Source organism: Oryzias latipes, chromosome 6 (genome assembly GCF_002234675.1).
Source record: "Oryzias latipes chromosome 6, ASM223467v1".
Classification (NCBI taxonomy): Eukaryota; Metazoa; Chordata; class Actinopteri; order Beloniformes; family Adrianichthyidae; genus Oryzias; species Oryzias latipes.
In genome coordinates this window covers 260720-274695 of record NC_019864.2, presented here as the reverse complement: position 1 = coordinate 274695, position 13976 = coordinate 260720, and the positions used below count along the sequence as shown (strand labels likewise).

The 13976-nt window shown below is 40.4% G+C and overlaps 1 protein-coding gene and 1 long non-coding RNA gene across 3 annotated transcripts in view; one reads left to right on the top strand and one right to left on the bottom strand.

Moving 5' to 3' along the window:
• The window catches only part of LOC101163132 (polypeptide N-acetylgalactosaminyltransferase 18), a 262834-nt gene that overhangs the window by 40116 nt on the left and 208742 nt on the right, over window positions 1–13976 (bottom strand). The gene's annotated exons all lie outside the window — the stretch shown is intronic.
• Window positions 1952–3406, top strand: LOC105357436. The gene is made up of 3 exons (XR_911366.3): window positions 1952–2202; window positions 2409–2444; window positions 2635–3406. It is a non-coding gene; the product is annotated as an uncharacterized LOC105357436 (long non-coding RNA).

Genomic DNA, 13976 nt, shown 5'->3' with positions numbered 1-13976 from the left:
AGGCCCTCAGCTCTCATCTGTCTGCCCAGCTGTTGGACAGGACAAGTTAAAAAAAAAAAAAAAAAAAAAAAAAAAAAAAGAAGTCAAAAAAATGAAAGCTCAAAGTGAGATGCGTTTCTTCTAAAAATCTGCCACAATGACACCGAGATGAGAAGCTGAAACACGAAGAGCTGTCTTCAAAACCCACAAGCAGGATCAACGCCAATGTGAAATTTGAACACGAAAAAATATGTAAACATTGAGTATCAAAGAGGATGTAAAGAAAAGGAAGACAGGTTTTAGATGAAAGGGAAGTGCGTCTTTCTGTCAGTGTACATTTGTCTGTGCACGTGTAAATGAGGATGATAAGCGTCTACAGGGAAAGGACATCTCCAGGTACAGTAGGAGTAATGTTGACACTGTAACAAGTGGACAGCCTCTCAGTTTGAATCAGTAAGAATCTGTGTTTGTGTCTGATGGAGGATTTGTTTTGCTGTGATGGAGTCTATGTACTCACTGATTCCAGTAATTAATCTCCTTCTAAAGATCCACACAGCTTTTTTAACACTAATGACATGTCCTCCTGTAGTCATGGTGACTCAACGCTGCTGAGAAAAGCTTAGCACAGCTCTGTTTGAGTGATAGCATCTTTGAACACGTTAACTGTGTTGTATAGACATAAACCTGGAAGATAGACGGGAATTCTGTTTGTTCTAGTCTAATTCAGCAGCAGACATTTTGAAACAGGCACAAAAACTGTAATCATTTCAAATCTATCACAGATTTTGAGAAATTGAAAAAGTTGTTAAAATTGCAGGAAAATAATATGGCACAATATGAGGAATGTCACACTTTGGTGTTAGAGGATCCAAAGGAGCTAGAGAAGGGAGACCTATTCACATGAACATATAGTCCCCCTCCCATGAAAATCATGTTTTTTTAGTTTTTGACTTTTGAAAGAGAACACATTTAATAACAAATCATTTCATTTGGGCGTTTCTGAGTATTTCTCCTTTTAAATGGCTGTCAATCAAACTGTAGCAAAGATGCTCTCCTTGAATTATTGAGCAGTTGTGATGTCACAACGGCCCAGGAGGGCTTGCATGTTGCACAAGCTCCCTGATCCGCCCCGTCCAGCGTGCACATCAGCTCAGGTGCAGGAGAAGAGAAGATGGTACATTTCTGCCTTTTCCGCATGCATTTTAACATTTTAAGTGCGTCCAAGGCTGGATTTTGTTGTTGGATGTACAGTCTGCACATTGTTCAAAAGTGTTGATTTGGAAACCAAACAGATGTCACTTTTCACTGTTTCTTTATTGATAAAAGAAAAACCTTTAAGAATAGAGACTGTCAGTCGGAAATCAAGGGCGGGGCCACACTTTTCTTTAGAATTTAAAGAGTAAAAAGATGGAATCAAACTGAATAAAGAAACCAACTGCAAGTCTTGACAGTTTTTGCCAAACCCAGATCATTGTAGTAGAAAAAGGCAGCCATGAGATGTGGAAATGGTGGGAGCAGCTCTCATGAGACTCACTTCATCATTTATCACACAAAGCTGCAAAGTAGAGTTCCTTTCTCATTTTGAAAATGTGTTTTTTTCTTGCTCCATTCAAGAGACAAAAACTGGGAGGAAAAAACAACAGAGGCTGATTACATTATGTTACACTGGAAATGGGTTCTCACTATGCAACTGTCTGCTTTGAATGCAGGGTTTCAGCATTTCTGAAAAGGAGGCAAATAACGAACGGGAAGTATTTACAAGCAGCCCCAGAACTGCCGCAATAAAAGTGTGCTGGCTTATCTATTATTAGTTTCTTTTTGCTTCTGAAGAAAAATACTATTTATTTCAGGGAAATTCTGACATAAAATTTCCAAAAGTTTGTTGGTTTTTGACAGAGTCCTGATGATTAGCAGGAGTCTGAGGATTTTTAAAATGCTTCCATGAGTTCATTGCTGCTTTCCCTGAATGAGTGCAAAGACCTGACTTCCTGTTTATCTTTCTGAGACGCCTCCATTCTGAACATGGTTAAGCTGGAACCAGGTGAGATTCTAGCATCAGAATGTAACGGGAGTCACCTGTAGGTGTCTCTATACCCATTGTTCAGAGGGTATAAAAAGGAAGTTGACGTGTGGTTGCTATGGTGCTAACTGCCTGTGAGAAAGCCGGTTAGCTCAGAGAGCAGCGTGAGTTGGCTCGAGCAAAGAGTGCGGATCACGGCAGAGGTAGATCCTGTTTTACTGGGGGTTTTAAAGACTGGGCGTGAGGTGTTGCGACGCACCAGTGTTGGAATACTGTGCCCTGCTGTCCTGTTTAAATTTATGTTTTGTATTTTGTTTGTCCGCTCCTCACGGGACTGTCTCAGCGTGATTGACTAATCAAGTGCAGGAGCGGACTATTTACCCTCTGTTCTGTTTGTCATTTTTGTTAGTCACTTCCCTTAGGTTTCACCCCGCATGTTATTTTGGTGAGTGCCGTATCCCACCGAGTGCTGTGCATCACAGTTATATTGCATGTTTTTTTAGTTTTTTATTGTTGTGCATGAACTGTGGGTTTTTTGTCTGCATGTTCCTGTGGTGTCATTGATACGGTCAACATTGTTCTACTCATGACGGGGTTTTTGTATTAATAAATTTTCATAACCAGCTTTGTGGTAGTTTTCCCTTTTTGGCAGCCTGCAACAAGAAGACCAGGTTTGATTCAAGCCCTGAAACAGACTGGAACCTGAACCTGTTCAGGGTGGACCCGGCCTTTGCCCAACAGTCCCTGGGTTGTGATTTGGCGGACCCTGAAAATGGATGGATGAATGGACCCCTCCCACCACTCTCTGGAAGAACCAAAAACTGAAGAGGACTCGACTCAACTCAAATTCAGCTGCTTATTTGGGGTCTCTCTCTTTCAAAGTAAGCTGTGAACAGGACAGAAAAAACAGGGAAAAGTAAAGCAGATAGTCCCACTAGTCTCTGATTGTCATCTCTGAAGAAGCTCCCACAGATCCTTTCTGCTCCACATTTACCCAGCAGACATTTCCAAACTTCTTCATGACTCCTGCTTCTTCAGATTCACACTGTGGTGTCTTCTCCTCCAAACACACAAAGTTGACAGCACCTCCTCCCTTTGGTTTGTAAAAAGTCCATCTGCATTCTCACTGAAGTGAACCACATCAGAGTTCATCTGCATTAGAACAGACACCCTCAGGGGAACCAGAGTTCTCTTGTTTGGTCCAAACCAAAGCTCAGGTGAAACGTTCACACCTGACAAACCATGAGAGGAAACTGATCAGACCAGGACCAGACATGAATGCACCCTAGAACAGTTTGGGATACATCCAACCCTGTCCACAGAAATGCTCTTTAATTTTTACAGTTCCCATTTTAAAGTTTGTGTATTTGGATACCGTTTCATTAAAGCCCAAATTTCTGTAAAGGCCAGACGTCTCAGAATCTTGATCTCAGTTGTGAATTCTGCCCATGAAACAGTTTCCCTGCATGACGTGACCTTCAAAAGCAACGCCGCCTCGCCTCAGGTTCTCCGTGAGAATGGAACTGGTTCCTGTTGATGCTGTTTTACAGGAATCAGTTGTGTCTCTTAGAAAGCAGCTGCGATGTCACGAAGACAACAACAAAACAGCTGTGAAAACATCCCGGACATGAGAGGTTTATCTGGATGAGTGAAGCAATAAAGAGCAGAGGCGGGGATTTTCAGTGTGAACTGGCAACCAGGTTAACACAGGAAGAGCTACGACTCGTGAAAAAAACAACACTACAGCTTCTACGCAACCAACACACACACAAACCTACACAGAGGAGGGTCTCATTATGGGATCACACATCGATCAAATTGGTCCCAGTTTAATAGTCTTACAGACAGTCATTTTGAAAATGGATTACTTCTGTCCAGCGACAAGCGTTTTAATATCTCCATTTTACAAACAGCCTCTTTTAATGACCTGAAAAACAGAACCGATGGCTCTTCTGTGTTCTGCCGCCTGTGATGCCTCGGGCACTTTTTAAAATATTCAGCATTCTTGCTGCAGATCTCCACTTGGCATTGAAATGATGCATAAGTGAGGGTGGAGACGATTCCCATGGGAAGCTCTTCCGTTTCACGCTGAAGAACAGACAAACTGCCTCTCACATTAGTTCTGGAAGAAGTCGGACTTTTGGAAAGTCCAGTAATTGGCTTCTTCCTTCAAACACACCATGAAGGGAACACTTTTAAAGATTGGTAATTGTTGCTTTTCATAGATCAAAATCATTTCCGGCTGGAGTAACTACTTCTTGAACCTGTCATGGAACTAAATTCACCAAATTTGATCTTTTTAAAGGCAGAATATGTCACGTCTTTCTCTTTCAAAGCCAGATTCAGGGTTCATGCTGTTTTGTTGGAATAAACTTTGTAAGTTCCACAGTAAAGACATGATCAATTCCATCATGCAGTTTGACCAAACATTTTATTTTTTGCACACCAAACTGTTTAAAATGTTCTCCTGAAATTATAATAAAAAATAAATGTCTGTCCATCAGGATGAAGAAGAAACTGAACAGCACCATGGAAACGCACAGCCTGCTTCATGCAGCTTTTGGTTGGTCCTCACAAAAAAGGAGAGTAACATACGATCCGTATGTCTTAGCTGGGTAGAAAGCCTCAGTGGTCTCCTTTTCCAGATTTATTGATCCAGCGACACACCAATCTCCTTAGCAAGGCTACACCAATATTAAGGGGAAGATTAGATTTCTATTATCTGCTTCATTTCCACTGCAATTATTCACTATTTCACCAGAACACGCACTCCCCATCCACTCATGCAGTGAAATTACTTTCAGACTCAACGTGCTTTTTCTAAATTTTACCAAATGAGATTCTGAAATGGGTTTTTCTCTTTAGAAGTAGCTCTGACGGTGTATGCAAAAAAGGCCTAACAACTGCACGATGTCAACATTTATGCTTAATAAGCTGACAGGAAAACAGATATTTGAATATATAGATTTTATACATGAGAAAAGTAAAAAAAAAAGGATTTCCATAGTGGCTCACTGGAAGAATAATCAGAAGAAGAATGTCAGGCCACTTTAAATACCTTTATGGGTGGATATGAGCTTTCTGCAGGCAGAACATGGGCAAACCTTTTAGGGGAACGCTCGATGAACCCGCAGAGAGAAAATGTTCATTTAATTCTTTCTATAGTCCTCTGTGGGTGACAGGTTGTAGTAAACATTTATAGTAAGTAAGGGTAAAGTAGGTAAGGTGGAGGCAAATTTGTCCCCCCCTAGAAATGATGAAATCAGACAATCAGAGTGTAGTTTGGGGACATCCCACAAACAATTGAGTATGGCATGCAAACCCCATGTATGGAGCACTTGCAGGGGTCAGTAAGGTGGCAGTATCTACACCTTATTATTGATTACAGTATGGCGTAAGGGCACCATGTGACAGCATCACCTGTACGTCATAAGTGGGTCTAACACTTACAGGATCCTAACAAACACTTCATGATATACAGTACATACCACACGGACAACAATGGTATGTTTCATTTTCATGACATCCCTTAAGGTGGCTGTACCAGCCCTTCGAGCCTTGCTCAAACACCTTGAGAGGAGTTCAGACCCACCTGAACTTCCTTTAAGATGCACGGACTCCTCTCTATGACCCTCCAGGGGCCCGGACAACCCAAAAATGAACAGCAAAGAGGAACAACAGCAACATTTTCCATTGCTGCTAAAAGTCTTCAACAATTCCAGAATCAAGATCAGCATCATCTTTACCACATGGCTCATACCAGAAATGCTCTGCTTCAAGATTTTGTTGGACGCTTTTGACTTTACCTTAACTAACCTGATCAGGGTGTCACATGGGCTGTTTCATTTAGTGTTGTTTTCGACTTGATGCAGAGGTTTCCAATGCACAGAACTCCTATTTACAGTATTTGAGGGTTAAGACAAGAATAGGAGCCCAATTCTGTCAGCAGTTCTGCATGTTCAAGAAGACCTGTGATCTTTTGAACGCATCTGACATTTCTGTTTAATGTCAGAGCCTGCTTGAGTCAGTGAATGTGCACAGACACTGGTCCAAGTGTGTGTTTGTCCTCTTTGATCACAGAAGATGACTGACTGAGGTTTGATTTGGACTCAAAGAAGAGTAAACAAATGTCAGGAAAAGCCAGGAGGAAAAGAAAGGCTGAATTTCAAGCAGCAGAATTCAAAGCCTTTTATTCCACCAATTGTTGCAAGATAAGCTGTAAGCATAAAAGAAAGAGGATTTAAGCTGCTGTGACTGAACAGTTTAACAGAAAGACTTTTTTTTTCAGTCTTAAAATGGAAACACAGCCTTAAACAACCAAGACGATTCAGGATAGATGTCTGTGTTCAGCAGGTCTTTTTGCACAACTCACTCTTTGTTCATTTAGGTGAAACATTTTTCCCATTAACATCAAGCATTCAACAGATATAAATGGATCGCACCAATAAACATATTTCTAACAGCAGGAAACTCCAACTGGAACATCCCGTTTGAATTCACATTCAAAAAACACCAGCATTTAACATTTTTATTAAAATACAAAATTCCAAAAGAGTGCTTTAACTTTCTTTCAAGTGTTCAGCATTCAGGTAATGCAGACTCACCGTATGAGTTCAACACCTTTTTAAGCCTCAATGATTCATAGGTTTAAGTTTATCAGCCCTAAAACGACTAAGGACAAAGACCAGACTGTAAACAGAGAGAAGCACATGGCTTTTTATATTGGTTTGCTTCTTTGGAAATAAGGCGTTTGAGTGTGTTTCCCACCAGAAAACCTTTCCCACTTTGTGGTGTACATGTCTATTCTCCTCATTAGCTTCGACACACTGCTTAAGGCTTCCCGCCCACTTAACTAATCATCAGGTATTCTGGTCCTCAAACACCAATCTACTCGAGCACACAGAACGCAGGCATTCTGATCAGAGAGAAGAGGACCGGGAGAGACCGATAGACCCGATGCATCAGAACAAAAGGATTTGAATGGGGAATAGGAAGGACTCCTGGGAACGGGCTTGTAAAAATTGCTCCACATGAACAAAGAATCCAGACAGAAACGTCGGAAGATTGCAATTGAACACCAGAAGAACCCAAAAGACTTTGATGTTGGCAAGAAAACACTTCCTGCTGCTTTGTCTTCATCCTTCAAATGATGTTGTAAACATGGCTGCTCCCTAACATTAATCAATGAGCCTAACCTCAAAGAAGACACACTTGATAGAAATAGATTTTTTTTCCGTTTTCATGAACTTTAGAGGCAGAACTGATTTATCACAAGCATTTTTTCAATCCAGATCATTCTAATAAAGCCTGATTGTCTTTTTTCTAAAATATTTGCATCTATAAAATATCAACAGATTATATCACGTTTGGTGTAGTGTAGTGAGACAGCAAAAGGGGAAAGTAAAGATCAAAGCTCTTTCTAAATGTTTGTGTTCATGCTGGTTTGTACCTGAATACACATACTGAATATGTGTTTTCTGTTTTCTGCAATGTTTGGTGTGAGCCCCCAATATTTTCCCTTTTTATCAGTACAAACATCACACAAGCTTTAGACTGCATGGTGACCTTCCACACACTGTTGCTTTAAGCCTCATTCCTATGGATCTGTACTGGGGTTGACCCAAACAGGTCCTCCGGGGTTTCAGGTGGTCTGGGCCCGTGGGAGGTCATATAGAGGAGCAACTGCATTTTACGGGGACCGCAGGTGTGTCATGCAGTTCCTTTGAGGCCCATGAGGCCACATACTGAATGTCATGGAAATGAACTGTGCAGGTAAATACAAGAAAATTCATCAGGTAATTTCTGAATCCTCTACAGTATATAGTCAACGTTTGCTTTGAGTCCTGGTTCATGATGCTTTCATAGCTGAAATAATCTCCCCCCAAACCCACAAAAATGACAAATTGAAATAAAAGATTATCAAAAAAGAAGAAAAAGTCCATCATTCGGGACAAAGGTTTACTTCCTGGTCATTCAACCTGCTAACATAAAGATAAATGACAGCACATAAACCTACATCCCACAGAGGAAAGATGAAATAGGCTTTAGTTTCAGCAGAGTTGAATCGCATTAAACATGTTTTTTTATCCTCATCCTGTCAAATTCTGAGAGTTTGAGCCAAACACATGATGTGGATGTAAAAAAAAATGTCTAAGAACTACTCTGCCAAGACTGATTTAAGCAAAATTGGCAGCAAATCTTAAGTTGCTTGTTGTGAAGAGAAAAGGCAAAAATGTCACTGCATCGGATTCACTTTACTTCAGCAAAGTCAATACATATGCCATAAGGAAGGGGGTGATAAAAGTGCCTCAACAACTTCATCATCACTGCCTGCTCCGCATGCTGCCCCCAGCAGGGAACAAATGGGCAAAAGGCAGGGGTGGGGCAAAAATGGAGCCGTGTCAGCAGCTGATACTGTTTCATTGAGAAAGACCAAGAAAAAATGTGGATGTTTCTCATGTCAAGGCGCCGGTCAAAGCTATTAACTTTACTGACAAAGAAGGCAAAGCTTGAAGCATGCACAGCCCTCCTACTTCTGATTATACAAGCCTCCTTATAATGCTCGCAGCTAAACATCCTTTATTCGAATTTGTTCGGCTACCAAGCACTTCACAGCAATGACCCTGTGTTAAGTTGTTGATGCTTTTTCCTTAGTCTTTTTTAAATGGGTAAAACCGCGCCTTAGAGTAAAATGTCCCTGAATCCTCAGTAAGCTGGGAGAGCTGTTGATTAGCCTCTGTGACTCCAGCTCAGCTTAGCCCAACATTGCAGCAAAAAGACATGAAGATTTCATTCTGCAACCAGAGCATCCTAATTATAGCATTTTATGGTAACTTTTCTTTCAACCCCTGATTCAAGGCCAACATTCCAAATAAACAACATGCTCATTTGCAGTAAATCACTGTTTTAATCATTTAAAGGTGAAATAGTCACGTACAGCTTTTTATTCTAAATTTTACACCATATCCTGAAATACAGTTAAGCTAAATGCAATTTGCTTTAGTTAAAATGATAAGGAGATGTGGCACATAGGAGCAAAAGAACTACATATTTATTGAGCCTTAGTCACATGGACTCGGGGGGTTTACCTGTATGGGTGCTGCTGGTTTTTGGGTTGTTGCAGGTCTGGAAGGTCATAGAGAGGAGCGGTCATGTGTGTTGTATGTGTGTGGACAAATATGTGCGGGTACTTAGGTGTCTCGTAGGAAATTATAGGATTGCAGACTACCCAGGTGAGCCTGTACGGTCTACATCCTTGCCATTCACTGCAGGTGACCTGTGTGCCTCAAAGAGGTTTGCCTATTTTACCTACAGCCAGCCTGTATTTACCTGTAAGTGCAGTTGTGACTAAGACTTTAAATGCTTTAATAGCTTGTTATTAGCATCTGTTGGGGCTGGGGTGGAGTCAACCACTCCCCTTCACTCCCTCTTCACTATTTTCATTGGGCAGCCTCAAACACAAGACTTGGACAAACTCTTTGGTCATACCATCTGTTGGTTTGTTTTGAGGTCAACAGGTGCAAACAACAGTAAATAAATGAGGATTTATCATGCACTATGAATTGCTCACAAAAAAAAATGTAACGTAGAGTAGAGAAGTAGCACAAGGATTAAAGGGACAAAGGAAAAGATCTGCAGCCCTGAAATATGGTCTGACATCTATTGCACATCAGGTTTGTGTTGTTTTTGTGACACAAGCGCTAAACCTGAATGCCCATTGCGGTGCGGATTATTCAGCTGATCAGACTGTATCTGCACTGATGATGGACAACTACCCTCTCACAGATCAAAGAGAGAGAAGAGGGGGTCTCCCAATATCAGCTGCCCCAGAAACCAGGGAGAGGGGCAGATGAAGGAGAGGAGCAGACTGTGCAGAATAGAAATATTCAGGTCAAAATGTGCCAAGAATATTTGTCAGCATTAATTACCTTGACTTTACCCTGATTGTAACTCAGCATATGTCATATATCTTTATGATAGTATCTTCTGCCATTTTTTGCCGCTTAACTCAGCAATTTTCCAATTTTTCAGCTATTTTAATGATTGAACTATTAAAATGTTCAGCTCTTTCAGCTTTTTCCAGTTATGACTCTTGATCCTTCAAATCCTTGAACTTTTCAAGATATTCCAGGTTTTCCAGGATTTTTGCCTCCATTTAAATACCTGGGGAATCCTTGATGCAGAAGCTCTCTGGTACGATACCCGGCTCTGGCATTTTTCACAAAAATATATATTTTTTTTATTGTGCCGGTCACAAGATATTGTAGAGCAGCCAGTCAGCCACTCCCATATTTTTATAGTTTAATTCAAACTGTGGTTAGTAAAAGAACGGGCGCCGTTCACTGGAGATTGGAACAAGCGTTACACATACCTAAGATCACAGAAAGGCTCAAAAATGGATGGAAATTCATGTTGGCGACACGTAATAGTCAAGATGCACAATAAGCATGTTTGAGATCACCCAGGTGGACACAAGTTGCGCTAATCACCTGGTGTGAGACGTGTGTTTTTGTTTTTGCTCCAACATCACCTGTCAATCATCACAAAAATATCACCAGAAAGGGGCGGGAACAAGTCGCCAACCTAAGCGAACGCAGCTGGAAAGTTACTACTCCACTGACTCTAAATTTTTCCCTGCTTCATGCCTGGTCAATGTCACGCCCCCAAGAGTTATATACCCCACTGTGATTGGTTGGTTTGTCAGGTCTGCATACAACACTGAAAAAGTGTCATTCATAAAAAACTGGCTGGACACACTAACATTAAACTTTCATATTAAGGCAGGGGCCACAAAATATAGTCTTGGGGCCGCTAATGGCGAGTTTGAGACCCCTGGATTAGTAGATCAAATGCATCTTCTTTGTGGGTTTGCTGTCACGATTGCACAAATTTTTAGGCACAAAAACAAATTAGGATCAATGCATAAATCACATCAACTACTTGGGTATTAAAATTTCTTGGCCCAAGAACTGATTAGCCTCAACTTTACCCCTCTGTTGAAAAAAGTAAGGGATGACCTGCAACGCTGGGTAAATTTACCTATCTCCATCATGGGCAGAATAACAGTAATTAAAATGACAATTCTTCCTAAAATAAATTATTTATTTTCAATGATTCCAGTGCAGCCCCCTCACAGCTGGTTCAAATCCATAGACTCAATCATTACACAATTGGAAAAATAAAACACCACGAATAAAATTAGCCACCTTGCAAAAACCCAAATCTCAGGGAGGTTTAGACGCTCCCAACATTTACTATTACTTGCTAGCTAACCAGCTGCAATATATCTATAAGTGGATTCATCCGAGTCAGTCAGACACCATCTGGTTAGATAGTGAAAAAGAACTGTGCAAAGAACTCCAAATCTCCGACATCCCATTTCTTTTTTTTTTTTTTTTTTTTTTTTTTTTTTTTAACTTGTCCTGTCCAACAGCTAGGCAAACAGATGAGAGCTGAGGGCCTCTTGTGTTGGACATATTTTATTTTAACAAGAGGGGTTATTCATCTTCAGACAAACCAAAGGTATGTCTGAATAAACCCCTTTTGTAATTGAGGCCAAACTTTATTAATTTCAATCATGTTTGAAAATCTTTGGTGTTGGACCGGACGGAAAAGGAAAGAGGGGAAGAAGAGAGAGGGACGTTAGAGAGAGGGGGGGGGGTAGGAGGGTGATAATAGGAGGGGAAGGGGGGTAAGACCATGAAGCAGCATAGAGCAGACAGGTTTACTGGTTGTTTATCGTTACGGTACGGTTCAAATGTAGTACAGAAAGGGCGGGGCCTGTTCACACACACTCAAATATTATCAACACACCTGCTAGCCGCAAAAATGTCCACATGTCAACATGCACACAAAACAGATAGTGTTCACGAACGCATACTTATGCCTTTAAACCAACTAGTGTGAAATCTTTCATTCATTCAATCATGCAAACTATTAGTGCAAAGGTGAGCTAACACCTGTGCTCAGGTGAGTGTTTATGTTCTTCTAAAATGGATGGTGGAATGTGAAAAGAAGGAGGAGGAGCGCCCAGCCACCCCCACACCCAGACCCCCGCCGCAGCAGCAGCGGCAGCCGGAATTCCCCCAACGCCACACGGGAACAGGCAGGGAACAACGGCCCCCTGGGCGACCAAGACCGCCACCCAGGCCAGGGCCAGCAGGACCGCCGCGAGGCCCCCAGAGCCAGAGAGCAGGGAGGCGCAGAGGGAAAGAGAGCATCCCATTTCTAAGTCAATCTATCAAGAGTCATCCATGTTATAAAGTAATGACAATGGCCTCCACTCTCAATGCCTGTTGGAAACTCTATAAAATTACAAACTCAAGTCTATCTGTATCTTATTCTACACCTATTTGGAATAATCCAGATTTTTTTAAGCAATAAAAAACCAATCAATCTACAATTCTGGGCTACAAAGGGTATTACACACCTCAAACATATTTTTAATTCCAGTGGTCTAGTACAATTTTCTTATCTTATCCAAGAATACAGCATCAGGAACAGTCAATTTTTAGAATACCTACATCTTAAACCTAAATCTTCAATAGAAGCTAAAATATCTGTAACTACAATAAATCTAGATTTTCCACCTGCAGTAACAGATTTAATAAAAATAACCTCAAGAAAGAAACTTCTCTCTAAAACATTTAAAATAATCGTATTTTCAGATGAATCTTTACCACTTCCCAAAACAAAGTGGGAAAACGATCTCTCTATTTCTGGTAAAACTGAGTTCTGGGTTCAAATATGTAAAAACATTTATACTATGACAAAAAACACTAACTTACAATTAATACAATACAAAACCCTCCATAGAGTTCACTACACAAGAGAGAAAATGTCAAGAATGGAATATGATTCAGAGATCTGCTCATTTTGCACTCAAAATACCCCGGACACATATATTCATGCAACTTGGAACTGCACACCCGACACATTGTGTCTTTTAGGAGACCTATCAGAATTAACACATTCGAATATTGACCCGTCTAAGATTAAATACACTCTTGTAGCAATAACAATAGCCAAAAAAACAATTTTCATGAGCTGGAAATCAAAGAACACCATAAACCTGTCTATATGGAAACATTTATTTTTTGAATATATTTCTTCAGCCAGTTTATTACCTTCTCCCCCCGACACGACAAAACCACTATCAGTATGGTCGGCCTTCATGGAGTTCCTAGAGGAACATCAAGTTTCATCTGAGAATCAAATATGTGACTGTCATGTGCCCTCACCTTTTTCTCACCTTTATCACCCTACTCTCTCTATAATGTCCTATTCACTTCATTTGCAGTCGTCTGTCTGATGGTTATGGGTAATTACTCTCAACTTTGTTTGTTTGTTTGTTTGTTTTATCTATTTATTAACTTTTGAAACAATGACAAGATGATTATTTACAGAATGGGCTTCAGGAGGGAGACCGCTACTGTTTTTCCAGTATCAAGAATACAATGAATGCATAATTATATATGTCTCGAGCCTTTCCTGTCTATCTATATGATTCTCTAATAATGTACCCCTAAATATGTATAGTTAACACAATGTGTGACGGTTAGTTCAAGCTTGGGGATGGAATTCTCTCTCGTTGTCTTTACATCACACACAAACTCACGCTAACACACACACACACACTTTATGTGTTAGTATTGGTAGTTGTCTGTGTTTGTCAGATCTGTTTTTTCAAGTGTTTGTTGTTTTGTTTTGTTTTGTTGTTCTGTTGTCTCACTTTAATAAATAAATTAAAATAAAAAATAAAAATTAGAATCAATGTCATTTATTAACTGGATGAATATCAATAATCCATTATATTTGAAGGGACCTTCTGTCGCTCAAAGACAAAATTTGAAAAAAACAGAAAAAGACCCAAACAAGTACAGAAACATCAAGAAAAGTGCCATTCAAGGACATTTTGGGATGTTTCATACAGAAAGACTGAATTAAGCAGAAATTTTGCAGTTTTGAAATGTAACCC